This window comes from Pseudophryne corroboree, chromosome 7, assembly GCF_028390025.1.
Source record: "Pseudophryne corroboree isolate aPseCor3 chromosome 7, aPseCor3.hap2, whole genome shotgun sequence".
NCBI classification, from domain to species: Eukaryota; Metazoa; Chordata; class Amphibia; order Anura; family Myobatrachidae; genus Pseudophryne; species Pseudophryne corroboree.
The window spans coordinates 8,825,948-8,840,506 of NC_086450.1; the positions used below are offsets into that span (position 1 = coordinate 8,825,948).

The 14,559-nt window shown below is 49.8% G+C and overlaps 1 protein-coding gene across 1 annotated transcript in view; it reads right to left on the reverse strand.

The window, feature by feature from the left end:
• The window catches only part of CMKLR2 (chemerin chemokine-like receptor 2), a 186,349-nt gene extending 180,370 nt beyond the window's left edge, over positions 1-5,979 (reverse strand). The window contains exon 1 of the mRNA XM_063932665.1: positions 5,894-5,979. The gene's annotated coding sequence lies outside the window, so the exon portion shown is untranslated. The remainder of the gene's footprint in view (positions 1-5,893) is intronic.
• Between the last annotated feature and the right edge of the window lie 8,580 nt (positions 5,980-14,559).

Consider the following 14,559-nt stretch of genomic DNA (forward strand, 5'->3'; position numbering starts at 1 on the left):
CTCTGGAGCTAATGGTGTCCAGTAGCCTAAGAATCCAATCCATCCTGCACGCAGGTGAGTTGAAATTCTCTCCCCTAAGTCCCTCGATGCAGTGAGCCTGTTGCTTTTTCTAAGCAGCTCTTTAAGAGAGCCACCTAGATTGCACCCTGCTCGGACGGGCACAAAAACCTAACTGAGGCTTGGAGGAGGGTCATAGGGGGAGGAGCCAGTACACACCACCTAATCCTAAAGCTTTATTTTTGTGCCCTGTCTCCTGCGGAGCCGCTATTCCCCATGGTCCTGACGGAGTCCCCAGCATCCACTTAGGACGTTAGAGAAATTGGGTTCCCTTAAGGTTCAGATTTCGGCCTTATCCATTTTCTTTCAAAAAGAACTGGCTTCTCTGCCTGAAGTTCAGACGTTTGTAAAGGGAGTGCTGCAGATTCAGCCCCCTTTTGTGCCTCCAGTGGCACCTTCTTAACGTGGTGTTGAGTTTCCTGAAATCACACTGGTTTGAACCACTCAAAACGGTGGAAGTAAAATATTTCACGTGGAAGGTGGTCATGCTGTTAGCCTTGGCTTCGGCTAGGCATGTATCAGAATTGGCGGCTTTGTCACATCAAAGCCCTTATCTGGTTTTCCATGCGGAGAGAGCAGAATTGCGGACCCGCCCACAATTTCTGCCGAAAGTGGTTTCATCATTTCATATAAACCAACCTATTGTGGTGCCTGTGGCTATTACTGACTTGGAGGATTCCGAGTCACTGGATGTAGTCGGGGCTTTGAAGGTTTATGTAGCCAGAACGGCTAAGGTCAGGAAAACAGAATCTTTGTTTATCCTGTATGCTTCCAACAAGCTTGGGGCGCCTGCTTCAAAGCAAACTATTACTCGCTGGATCTGTAACACGATTCAGCAGGCTCATTCTGCGGCTGGGTTGCCGCTGCCTAACTCAGTTAAGGTCCATTCCACAAGGAAGGTGGGCTCTTCTTGGGCGGCTGCCCGAGGGGTCTCGGCATTACAGCTTTGCCGAGCAGCTACTTGGTCAGGTTCAAACACCTTTGCAAAGTTCTACAAGTTTGATACCCTGGCTGAGGAGGACCTTGTGTTTGCCCATTCGGTGCTGCAGAGTCATCCGCACTCTCCCGCCCGTTTGGGAGCTTTGGTATAATCCCCATGGTCCTTACGGAGTCCCCAGCATCCACTAGGACGTTAAAGAAAATAAGATTTTACTTACCGGTAAATCTATTTCTCGTAGTCCGTAGTGGATGCTGGGCGCCCGTCCCAAGTACGGACTTCTTCTGCAATACTTGTATATAGTTATTGCTTAAATAAGGGTTATTTTGGTTGCATCAGGGTTGATCTGTTGCTCTGTTGTTGTTCATACTGTTGACTGGGTAAGTTTATCACAAGTTATATGGTGTGATTGGTGTGACTGGTATGAGTCTTACCCTGGATTCCAAATCCTTTCCTTGTACTGTCAGCTTTTCCGGGCACAGTTTCTCTAACTGAGGTCTGGAGGAGGGGCATAGAGGGAGGAGCCAGTGCACACCAGTATTCCTAATTCTTTCTTAAAGTGCCCTGTCTCCTGCGGAGCCCGTCTATTCTCCATGGTCCTTACGGAGTCCCCAGCATCCACTACGGACTACGAGAAATAGATTTACCGGTAAGTAAAATCTTATTTTTAACGATATATTGTTATTATGTGTGCATAATGTGTATGTAATATTCATTTTTTATAAATTTGTTATTGTGCTCCCTAGGTATTCCTGATACACTTTAACCCCTAACAAAAAAAGGTATCAGAACGGGGCAGAACTGCGTCAGTTGTATGTGGAATAAGCGGCACTGCTACCGTGGGCATTTATTATGTGTATAAGCGGCACTGATACCTTGTGGGCATTATGGGTATAAGCGGCATTGATACTGTGGATGTTAACATGTATGTAAGCCAGCTGATAAGGGAGGGGGGATAGTACTTCTCAATAAAGCGGACTACATGGAGGAGGCGAATAGGATCCTTAATGACACTAACACCTATAAGAAACTTAAAGGAGACCCCACAACCTTGTTCAAACAACAATTACAAACTCTACTCAAAGAGGGACTAGACATAGGCATTCTATCCACACAGGAACACACTTACCTGGATACACAACATCCCATAATACCGGTATTTTATTACTTACCAAAAATTCATAAACATCCTACCAAACCACCAGGTAGACCTATTATTTCCGGCATAGGTTCCATCAGTTCCAATCTATCACAGTACATTGACACTTTCCTGCAGCCGTATGTTAAACAGCAAAAATCGTACCTCAAAGATACCACGGACATCCTACAGAAACTGCAATCTATTTCATGGGAAGACAATTATTGGCTAGCTACAAGCGATGTAACATCCTTGTACTCAGTTATAGATCACACACAGGGACGACGTAGCATACAACATTTCCTAGACAACGACCCAGACATGAAGATAGAACAGCGGGAATTCATTCTAGGAGGAATAGACTACATCCTGACTCACAACTATGTCTGGTTCGATAACGATTTCTTTCTGCAAACCACAGGGACCGCCATGGGGACGAGATTTGCGCCAAGTTACGCAAACCTCTTTATGAGTAAATGGGAAGACGACATCATATGGTCAGACCCAGACCTTGGCGCAAATCTCGTCCTCTGGACCAGGTATATAGATGATGTCTTTTTCATCTGGAAAGGGGACGAACAATCACTTAAGAGCTTTCTATCACATCTCAACAACAATGACCGCAATCTGCAATTCACCTCACATTACAGTCAAGAAAAGGTGGAATTTCTAGATCTCAATATCTTTGTAAAGGAAGGGACGTTGCACACCAACACATTCAATAAAGCAGTTGATGTAAATAGCTTTATACTAGCCTCAAGTGGACATCATCCTACCTGGCTCAACGGTATCCCGATGGGCCAGTTTAAAAGACTTAGACGCAACTGCTCTAGGCTAAATGATTACGACACACAGGGACACACCCTGAGTGAAAGATTCAAAGAGAAAAATTATCACCCTGACTTGGTAAAAAGGGCCTTTGACACAGTTCGAGCAAATGATCGCTCAACACTTTTGGACTACAAGGACAAATCTGCACAAAAAAATATGACTGAAGGACCTATATTCATCACACAATATTCTGACCAGGCACATAAAGTCAAGAAGATCCTCAAAAAACACTGGCCAATATTACTACAAGATGACACCTTGGCAGAGATACTACCACAGAATCCTAAGGTAGTATACAAAAAAGCTCCAGACATTAAACAAAAACTTATACATAGCTGCATACCTCCGACAAACACCACACAGACTACCATTGATGGCTCACATAGCAAAGGACGGTTTTTCCATTGCGGGACATGTGTAGGTTGTAAGGTAACCAATTCCAGGAGTACTACACCAACATATAGCATAATATCTGAGGCGAATACACATGAGTATAAGATAAGGGATAGGTTGACATGCCACAGCAAGGGCATTATATACATCCTCCAATGCCCATGTGTTAAACAATACGTAGGAAGAACAATACGACCACTGAAAGTCAGAATTGGGGAACACGTACGCAACATTAGGAAAGGCACAGAAGATCACCCATTATCCCCACATTTCAAAGAGTTTCACAACTCAAACCCTGCTCTACTTAAGTTCACTGGTGTAAAAGAGGTCAAAAAGAACTGGAGAGGAGGTGATTACATCTCCAGAATCAATAAGGAAGAACTGTGCATGATGATTAATTTAGGGACACTGGCCCCCAAAGGGCTCAACATTGACAACGAAATTAGGTCTGTCATATGCAAATGAAGACATATCCCATTTCAATTCAATTCAACAGCAGCTACATTCACTATTCTATGATATTCTTACATCAAAGTAGTGACAGGCATTGGTTAATGCTGTAGAGGGTTAATCATTATTCTCATGCCTTTGAACATAGCCTCAAAATATCCCAAGGTTCATTATTTTGAGTATTAACACCATTCTGCAAGTTTGATTCATATAACTGCTATATTGTAACTTTATATATATCCTTTTCACTACGGATATATTTTTCCATTATTTTCCTTTTTTCAATACTGGGCACACTCTAAAGCACTGTGATGATGTCACATCCTCCCATAAACTTTGATTGACAAGTTGTGAGCCAATCACAAAGCCAGATAATACTGGGCACAATCTAAAGCACTGTGATGATGTCACATCCTCCCATAAACTTTGATTGACAAGCTGTGAGCCAATCACAAAGCCAGATAATACTGGGCACACTCTAAAGCACTGTGATGATGTCACATCCTCCCATAAACTTTGATTGACAAGCTGTGAGCCAATCACAAAGCCAGATAATACTGGGCACACTCTAAAGCACTGTGATGATGTCACATCCTCCCATAAACTTCGATTGACAAGCTGTGAGCCAATCACAAAGCCATATCAGAGGACCAATGGGAATTGATCCCACCCTATCAGGACACCTTAAATTCCTGCAACCTAAACACACAAATGACTCCCAGAGGAAGACCCTAACAGGTCGAAACGCGTTGGAGCTACCCATCTATACTACATTGGACTGAGGACGAATATTCACTACAAAGAAGGACAGTACTGCTAATCCTTTCCGCAAACCATCCGGTCACGTGATCCGGAGTTCCGGAAGCAACCGGTTGCCAGGCGACGGAAGAAGCCCGAGACAGCGGAGAGTGGAAGGCGGAGGGGAAGGGAGAAGGTAAGTCCCTGTAGGAGGAGGAGAGGCGCAGCCAGCCGCTCGGAGAGCTCCGGCCGGGTCCACTTCGCCTCTGTGACAGGCGCACACCCCAGGTCAGCGGCCCCACAGAGCGGGCCTGATTCGGGCGCTCTACTGTGGGACGTGCTGCAGGTGGAATAGTGCCAGTCCAGGGTCCTTATTCTCCACTCTAACCAAAGCATACACTACCGCTGTCAACTGTTCATCACTTCACAAGAGAATCCTTCACTTCAGAGCACAGATTAGCGGGACGCCGCTGTCTGTATAGACTTGTAAACCGTTTGGACTTTAGTACATATTATCATTAATATTTTTTTGTGGCATTTTTCTTTTTCTTTTTTTCGACTTTACAAAGATTACAGCATTTGTTCTTTCAATTGAACCTTGCACTTCAGAATTTAAGCTCAAACCAGGAGCGTGCCCCAATCACTGATTGACTTTTAAACCGAATTTATACCTGTTGGGAAAGAAAGTATCTCAGCATCTTAGAATAAACAACCTTAAGTATATTACCTGCTTTTTCATTATTGATTTTAGTTTCACTTTATAACCGTACATTCACCACTACAAATAGGGTTTGAGCGCTGGTTCCCTGTGGATTTATCCACATCTGTATACTTACCATTTAAGGGGGGGTGGGACACCCCTCATTACCAGCAGCACACCCCGCCTCAGATTAACACCTCAGTGCGCAGAGAACCCATTTCTGTATGTATGTAAGTGGCACTGCTACCACGGACATTTATTATGTGTATAAGGGGCATTCCTACCGTGGGCATCATTATGTGTATAAGCGGCACTGCTATTTACAGGGGGTTTCCTTTTGTTTGTTAACTTTCACATTACACTGTTGATATAAGTGAAGTGGAGATGGCAATTAAGGTGACTGAAGGAAGGCCACACCACCACACGACTGATCATGCCCCCCACACCACTAGCCACACCCCATGTGGCGGCGCACAATTAGGCCCTTTGTAAATTTTAGCTCCAGGCCCATGTGGACCTTAATCTGGCACTGATCGGGATCCAATCAGAATCGCAAGCTGCTAACACCTTGAGATTTCCGATAACTTTCCCTAATGATTTTGACTACATAGTAAAATTCTTACAGATTTATCTCACCGTGTGTACGCACCTTAAGATCTGCCGTCCATACGTCCTTATCTGTGACCAGTCACCCGTGCAGCACACAATGCTCCAGACGTATAGCAGCAGTCTGCCTAGGAACTGTATGGATGACAATGATGCAGTACAGGAGGTCTGTCAGCACCTGGAGGAGGTACAGAATACAGGACCAGTAATAATGAGAAGAAGCAGGATGAGGTCCACGGTGCTGATCAGGGACCTACAGCGTGTAATGGGCTAGTGTTCAGAGAAAGCCATTCATTTACATTAGTGATAAGGTTCATTGGGCCTCATTCCGAGTTGTTCGCTCGCTAGCTGCTTTTAGCAGCATTGCACACGCTAGGCCGCCGCCCTCTGGGAGTGTATCTTAGCTTAGCAGAATAGCGAACGAAAGATTAGCAGAACTGCTACTAAATAATTCCTTGCAGTTTCTGAGTAGCTCCAGACCTACTCCTAGATTGCGATCACCTCAGTCCGTTTAGTTCCTGGTTTGACGTCACAAACACGCCCTGCGTTCGGCCAGCCACTCCCCCGTTTCTCCAGCCACTCCTGCGTGTTTACCTTACACGCCTGAGTTTTTTAGCACACTCCCTGAAAACGCTGAGTTGCCGCCCAGAAACACCCACTTCCTGTCAATCACACGATCACTCGAGCGATGAAAAAACGTCACTCAAGCTTGTGTAAATCTACAAATTTTTGTGTGAAAGTATTTAGCGCATGCGCGCTGCGTACCATGCCATTGCGCATTTTTGCAGTTTTTTCACTTGATCGCTGCACTGCGAATATCGGCAGTGAGCGAACAACTCGGAATGACCACCATTATCTGGTTGGAAACCGCAGAGTCGACTATGTGTAACGCAGGGATTACAGTAACACAAGGAGCCGTTATATCTAACCTCCTCTATCAAATACCCATTGTGCTTATCACATGACATGGGCCGACACCATGGGCGTTCTGCAGTAGCCTGTGAGACGCAGCGACGCCCATATTTTTAAAGTGGCAATAACATAAAGGGCAAAACAAACCTGGTCTTGAATTTAAGATTTTTGCCGCTTTAAAAATACAGGCTACCTTGCAGGAATTGCGCCCTTGCCTGGCTATTACATACAGCCTGATATCCTCATTAAGAATGAATGTAGATTCAGTCTATTAGATGGGAGAAATACTCACCGCCTTAGAGATTAGGGGTGAGCATGATTATGGAGATAAGCACTTGGGAATCAGATGACGGATATGAGGACCTTTTACATGTAGATGTGCTGACACCGCCTAACACTGATTATAATGGTAGAAGTAACACTGCGGTGACTTGCCTTCACATTATCTGATTTCACTTCATATTCTGTCTACAAACTCTTCAGAAACCCAGTAATTCTGATCACCTGCAACACAAATGGGAAATGCCATATGATACCCTGCATCACATGATCACACACTTTAATATTTACCACGAAAGTTATAGCTGAAACTAAATAACCACAATTAGCATGTGTCCATCTGTGGGGAACGTGGCCGTCACTTTACACTGCAATAATATGCTCCAGGGCAGAGACTGAAGTGATTGTAAATTGCTGCATAATGTGTTGTTGCTGCAGAAACTATGATAGTAACACACAAATGAAGACGACAAGCTGATATGTAACTTTCCATGCATCTTAAAGAATTCGAGGGACAAACTAGGCCCGAGAATAGATAAGCATCCTGGGTTTTTTAAAGAAGGAGCCTGGGGCAGGGAAGGGGAGAAAAGGGGAGGGGAGGGGGGGGGGGGATAGAGCAGGTAACATAGCAGCATCCTATAGGAAAAGGGGGAGGAGACTTACCTGGGGGGTACAAAAGACCAGGAATGCCAGGCAGGATCCCTCTTTCATGCTGATCAAGGATCCAAGAAGGCACCGCCATCACAGCTCCTGGAATCAAGAGAAAGGAATAAGTACAAGTTTATTATAAGCCCTCTTATACACTTCATTATACCCACACTGCAGCACAAAGTCAAAACCCCCCTCATTACAGTCACCACACAATTCAAACCATACACCAGACGCAGCCCAGGCAGCTAGCGCCCGCACACCAGTATGCCCAGACCCAGGAGGAATGCCCCCCCCCCCCCGCCGCCTCATCCAGGCGGACCAGGCAACGCACGGTCCCCAGCGCGCAGCTCCCCCCCGAGGGACCCGGCCGGGATCGGCGAGACCGCCGCCCGCGTCACCCCTCCACACGTGGCTGGCGCGCGGCGGCCCGGAAGCGGCCTCCGGCGAGCCAGCACACACCCAGCCGCAGGCCGCACCCCCCTCCTTCCGGCGCCGAGCGATCGCGTCGCGCTCGGCGCCGCCCAGCAACAAACCCCGTCTACGGCGGGTCAGGCCCCGCCGCCAAAGCCCGCACTAACGCCCCCAGCAACGCTGCACAGTAGCGGCGCGCACCTGGGTGTGTGGGAGCGGCAGCAAACTCAGTTAGCGGCTCCGGCGGGACAGACCCCGCCGCCGGAGCCAGTGCACACACCCCCCACAGTGCTGCAATTAAGCCACCCGTACCCCCCAATACTGTCCCGGGGCACCCTCACGCCGCAGCAGCAATACGCGGCGACGCAGCAGCTGGGGTGGGGGCAACAGCCCGCAGCGCTCCCCCCCCCCTGGTGGCAGGCAAGCATGCACTTCCCCCCGGCCCATTACCCACACTGGGCGGGATATTGGCCTACCAGTACCCAACCCCCATGGTACACAACCCCTGCGCAGCCCACAGCAGCAAGCCAGCATGCACACCCGGGAGGAGCACATATAGGGGTAACCACACACCAGCCGTGCGGCTTACTCCTCCCCTTAGAGGGCGGGCCGCAGCAGCAGGGGCAAGCAAGGGAGGCAGGGGACAGCGGTAGAGCGAGGGCAGGGGACCCCGGACAAGAGCATGGGGCACAGGCCCCACAGCCGTTAGAAGGGCAGCAGCAGGGGCGCCAGGCGGAGCGCACACAGGCGCAACCGCCAGATACGTTACACGTGTCCTATGTGAGTTTACAGGTTCCAGCCCCCATAGAAGGTAGACAACCGGCAACCGGGTCATCAACGGATCAAGTCGCGGCGGGCGCGCTGCGCGACGAGCGACAGAACGGAGCGGCAGAGATGGACAATCAGACACCCGCGACGTCAGGAGCAGGTGAGCAAAAGTCTTTTTCTAGCAGCAGCGAATCATACACTGACTCGAGCGACTCATCTAGCTCCGCCGAAAGGAGGCGGCAGTTCAGAAAATATTTTAAGCGCAAAAGGAGTAGCAAGAAGCGCAACAGGGAAGCGGGGAAGAAAGGGGACGCGGGGCCAGATTCGCAAGTGAGCATGGTGCACTGCGCCAATGCAGCAATATTGAGGGGGATTAGGCCAAAGATAAAGGATGGTATACGTAAGGGGAAGTTTGTGGACGTCTTCGCAATGACGGAGGAAGCGAAGCGCAGTCTAGAGGCGGCTAAGGCAGCGGGCGCAAGGGAGGAGGAGGCGCGGAGAGATTACGCGCATTGGACGGAGGGTATGTATGTTTTCGTAGCATGCTACATTGAATCAAGGTCAGCCGAGGCTTTAAACATCCTCCGGTACATGCACATGATACATAGCATGTACATGACGGCCAGAGCATGGGTTTGGAGGCAATATGACGAGAAATTTAGAAAAAAGCAAGAAGGTTTGAAGGTCATTAGCTTCGGGGTGAAAGACGTAGAAGTTTGGCTGGAAGTCACAAATCAGGCGACGCAAGCAGCAGAACGCAGGCAGCCCTTTCTGCCAAAAGCAGGCGGTAGCACCACAGCAAAAGGAAAATGCTATGCGTTTAATTCCGCCACATGCAGCAGGGGAGCGGGTTGCCGTTACAAACACACATGCATGCGCTGCAGCGCAAATCATTCAGCCAGGGACTGCAGTCGCGCCCAGGGTAAAGGGGGGGATAAGCAAGGCGCCCTCCCCAATAAATACTGAACCGCTACAGCGTTGGCTAGGCCGTTACCCGCTAAGAGGGGAGGCGGCCTTTTTATAGAAGGGGTTCACGGAGGGTTTCAAGTTGCCACTAGAGAGGCCAGTGTCAGCAGTAGCGAAGAGGAATTTAAAATCAGCAAGAGATTTCCCGGAGGTGGTCAAGGCCAAAATAGACGGGGAAATTCAATTGGGGCGCATGGCGGGACCATTCCCCTCGCCACCCCTAGAAGGGCTGTGCGTTTCACCGCTAGGGGTCGTCCCTAAGAAGGAGGCAGGGAAGTTCCGGTTGATACAGCACCTGTCTTTTCCAGAGGGCGAATCAGTAAACGATGCCCTAGACCCCCAGGCTTGTAGCGTATCATACCAATCGTTCGAGCAGGCGCTGGCCATGGTGCAGGGACGCGGCAAAGGGGCGTTGCTAGCGAAAGTGGATATCGAGTCCGCGTTTCGCCTGCTACCACTCCACCCAAATTCCTTCAAGTACATGGGTTTTAAGCTAGGGGAGCAATACTACATAGACAAATGCTTACCAATGGGTTGCTCCATCTCATGCGCTTTCTTCGAGCGATTCAGTTCATTCTTAGAATGGTGTGTAAGGGCAGGGACAGGCGCGAGCAGAGTAACGCATTACTTAGACGACTTCCTGCTAATGGGCCCTAAGGGCAGCAAGGAGTGCAAGGAGCTGTTATTTGCGACGCAGGCGCTTTTCAGTCAGCTAGGGGTCCCGATAGCAGCAGAAAAGACGGAGGGGCCCACGCCGAGGCTAACGTTTCTAGGCATAGAGATCGACACGGAGCTTGGCCTGTGCCGCCTACCGGTAGAGAAGATAGAAAAACTGAAGGGCATGCTGCTGGAGTGCGCAGGGGCGGAAAAAGTCACGCTTAAACAGATGCAGTCGCTGTTAGGATTGTTGAATTTTGCATGCAGGGTCATTCCCATGGGCAAAGTGTTTTGTCGCAGGTTAGAGAGGGCGACCTGCGGGGTCAAGAAAGCGCGATATAAGATACGCATATCAAGCGAGCTGAGGCGGGACATGCGGGTATGGTTGGAGTTCCTAAAGGAGTTCAATGGGGTCCGAATATGGATGCCCGAGCCGGTGCACAGCGCAGGGCTACAGTTATACACTGACGCCTCTGGGGCAGTCGGCTTCGGGGCTTACTTGGGGGGGGAATGGTGTGCGCAGCCTTGGCCGGAGGCATGGAGAGAGGCCGGATGGACAAAAAACATGTTGCTGCTGGAGCTCTTCCCGATAATAGTGGCGGTGGAGTTATGGGCAGACAGGTTGGATAACAAAAGCATAGTATTCTGGTGCGATAACTTAGGGGTGGTACAGGCGATAAGCAACCAAAAAGCGGAATCACCACAAGCGCTCAGGCTACTGAGGCACCTAGTGCTGCGCTGCTTGCAAAAGAACATAGACTTCATAGCGCGTCACGTCCCGGGGGTGGAAAATGAGATTGCGGATGCGCTTTCCAGGTTCCAGTGGGGTAGATTCAGGACGCTCGCGCCACACGCCAGGTCGGAGGGTTTACACTGTCCTGATTATATCTGGCAGATTATCAAGCCGGACTAGCAAGGCTAGCAAGAAAGGCAGTGGCACCGCGGACGCTGAGGACGTACGAGGCGGCTTTCAGCGAATGGCAGGCGTTCAGGATAGGAAAAGGAGAGGCGGGTAAGAACGCTCGCGAGGAACTGTTGGAGTACGTGTGGCAGGGGTATAGCCAGGGGAGATCTAAGGCAGCAATGTCCGCAGCACTGGCAGGGATAGCATACGTCTCTAAGCTGAGAGGGGAAGAAGACCCTACAAAGTCATTTTTGTTGGCAAAAGCCCTAAAAGGGTGGGCAAGGGAGCAGGCAGCGCCAGGCGATGCGCGCAGGCCCATAGGGCGGCCCATGCTTAAGAGCTTAATAGAAGTAGTCAGTCGCATCGCAGCGGACGAGTACGAAACAGGGCTATTCCGCCTAGCTTTTTCCCTCGCCTTCTTCGGGGCTTTCAGGGTAGGGGAGCTGGTAGCAAGCTCCAAGAGTTCAAAAGATTCGGGCCTACTGTCAGGCAACGTAGCGGTGGAGAAAGATAGGGTGCTCTGCAAGATACACAAGTCAAAAACAGATCAGTTAGGCCGGGGGCGCTGGGTAGCGATAGGCAGGCAGGAAGACGAAAGCACATGCGCAGTGGCACTGGCAAGCGATTACGAGCGGAAACGCCCGCAGGGTCACTGGCCGCAGTGGTTAGTGCATGATAGCGGATCCCCCCTGACTAAATTCCAGTTTCAAAGCATATTCAAGAAAGGCCTGAGGGCCTTGCAGCTGCCCGTAGGGCAGTACGGTACACATTCCTTTAGAATAGGAGCGGCAACTTGTGCGGAAGCAGAGGGGTTGCCGGCAAGCGAGATCAAAAAGCTAGGCAGGTGGAAATCAGGAGCGTACAAGTTATACCTTCGCGCGGAAAAGCAAGACTAGAAGGCAGCGCGGCGTCTTTCGCGAAACCCAAGGCCTTAAGCCGCCCGCCATAAAATGGGGGAATGAAGGACTTTTTCCATTTTTGCCCTCAAACAAAAAGAGGTTTTGTGGTTTTCACCTTCATATGGGTCGCGCGAAAGTTCGCAACATAGGTCCGCATACAGCAGGGGGTAACGGATATGTGTAATTCTACTTTTCAGGAGGGGAAAAGAAGGACGAGAAAGTCTGGATGGTCGGCCACTCGTATATTTACTGGGCCAGCAGACACAAATCAGCAGGGGGCTTAGCACAAAAGTGGGGGACAAAGGTGGAATGGATAGGCATCAGGGGGTTGAGGTGGAACGGGCTACGGGACACGCTGCTAAGAAACGAGAGGACACAAGGGATACCGGGGAGGGTCGTAATACACCTAGGGGGCAACGATCTAGGAAAAAGCAAGGGGAGCGAGCTGATTACGGCAATACAAGCTGACATACAATGGCTGAAGGGCCGGTGGCCTAATACAGGGATCACATGGTCCGATATAGTCCCAAGGGCGCAGGGGGGCCCGGGGTTAGAAAGGGTCAGAAGAAAGGTGAACAAGGCGGTAGCCCGGCTCTTAACAGGAGAAGGCGATACAATCGTCAGACACCCGTTGTTGAGGTTCGGAGAAGAGGGACTATTCAGGCAAGACGGGGTACACCTGACAGAGAAAGGCTTAGCTTTATTCTTGGGCGACATAGCAGAAAGCGTCGGCAGGAGGCAGGAGGTAGCAGCGGGTGGCGGGCCTGGGTTCTAGGAACCAGGCTATGGCGGCAAGCAGTGCTCCTCGGCAGTCTGTAGTAGCGCAACGTAGGTTGGCCGGCACTTCCCCCAGATCCTCGGCGAGTTTGTCGTGGCCTCAAGGGCCGACACGGTCGTCATCTTAAGGGTGGACCGGTGCTATGCCAATGGTGGGAAGTGGTACCGCTCAGCTAACTTGCGCAAGGGCGGGACTTAGGTTCCGCCCCGTTGTTTAATTTAGAAGAAATTAATACGGAGGCTATAGCCGGGGGTACGCACTGCTTTCTCGCCACCCACTTATAGAGTACCAATTCTAATTCGATCAATAAATTTGGCTGTGACCTTTTAAATCGCAATTCAGTTGTCCGAGTGTTTATTGGGGGGAAAAGGGGGTAAGGGGTGGACGGCGAGGCCATTAATAAAATCAATGGATGACTTAAAGAATTCGAGGGACAAACTAGGCCCGAGAATAGATACGCATCCTGGGTTTTTTAAAGAAGGAGCCTGGGGCAGGGAAGGGGAGAAAAGGGGAGGGGAGGGGGGGGGGGGGGATAGAGCAGGTAACATAGCAGCATCCTATAGGAAAAGGGGGAGGAGACTTACCTGGGAGGTACAAAAGACCAGGAATGCCAGGCAGGATTCCTCTTTCATGCTGATCAAGGATCCAAGAAGGCACCCACCCTCCCGCCCAGTTGGTAGGGCAATTGGCCCTGGTATTTAGGAATTGAATGTTTTTTTTTCTTTTTCTTTTTTTTTCGGTGGTGGCACCGATAGGCAATCCAGAGTTTTCATTATCACCAGGGCGAAGGTGAGGTAACTGGAAGTTGATTTTAAGTTTAAGCCCGGTGGATGCACCGTCAGGCCAATTCGGTCTTTAATTATGGTCTGGCAAAAGAGGTCCAGCAGGCGCGGCAAGCAGTGCTCCTCGGCAGTCTGTAGTAGCGCAACGTAGGTTGGCCGGCACTTCCCCCAGATCCTCGGCGAGTTTGTCGTGGCCTCAAGGGCCGACACGGTCGTCATCTTAAGGGTGGACCGGTGCTATGCCAATGGTGGGAAGTGGTACCGCTCAGCTAACTTGCGCAAGGGCGGGACTTAGGTTCCGCCCCGTTGTTTAATTTAGAAGAAATTAATACGGAGGCTGTAGCCGGGGGTACGCACTGCTTTCTCGCCACCCACTTATAGAGTACCAATTCTAATTCGATCAATAAATTTGGCTGTGACCTTTTAAATCGCAATTCAGTTGTCCGAGTGTTTATTGGGGGGAAAAGAGGGTAAGGGGTGGACGGCGAGGCCATTAATAAAATCAATGGATGACTTACAGACACAATGACAGCAAATGAATGACTGTTAGAAGTGTGTACTATATAACAGCTGTACACCCCCCCACAGCTTTACTGTAGACTAGATGTCCTATTGTATAGCACATAACATTACCAGTGCCAGCTCAGGAGGGGTAATAAGCAGCGCCCTGTACCTGTCAGCTTTAGTGTAGACTAGATGTCC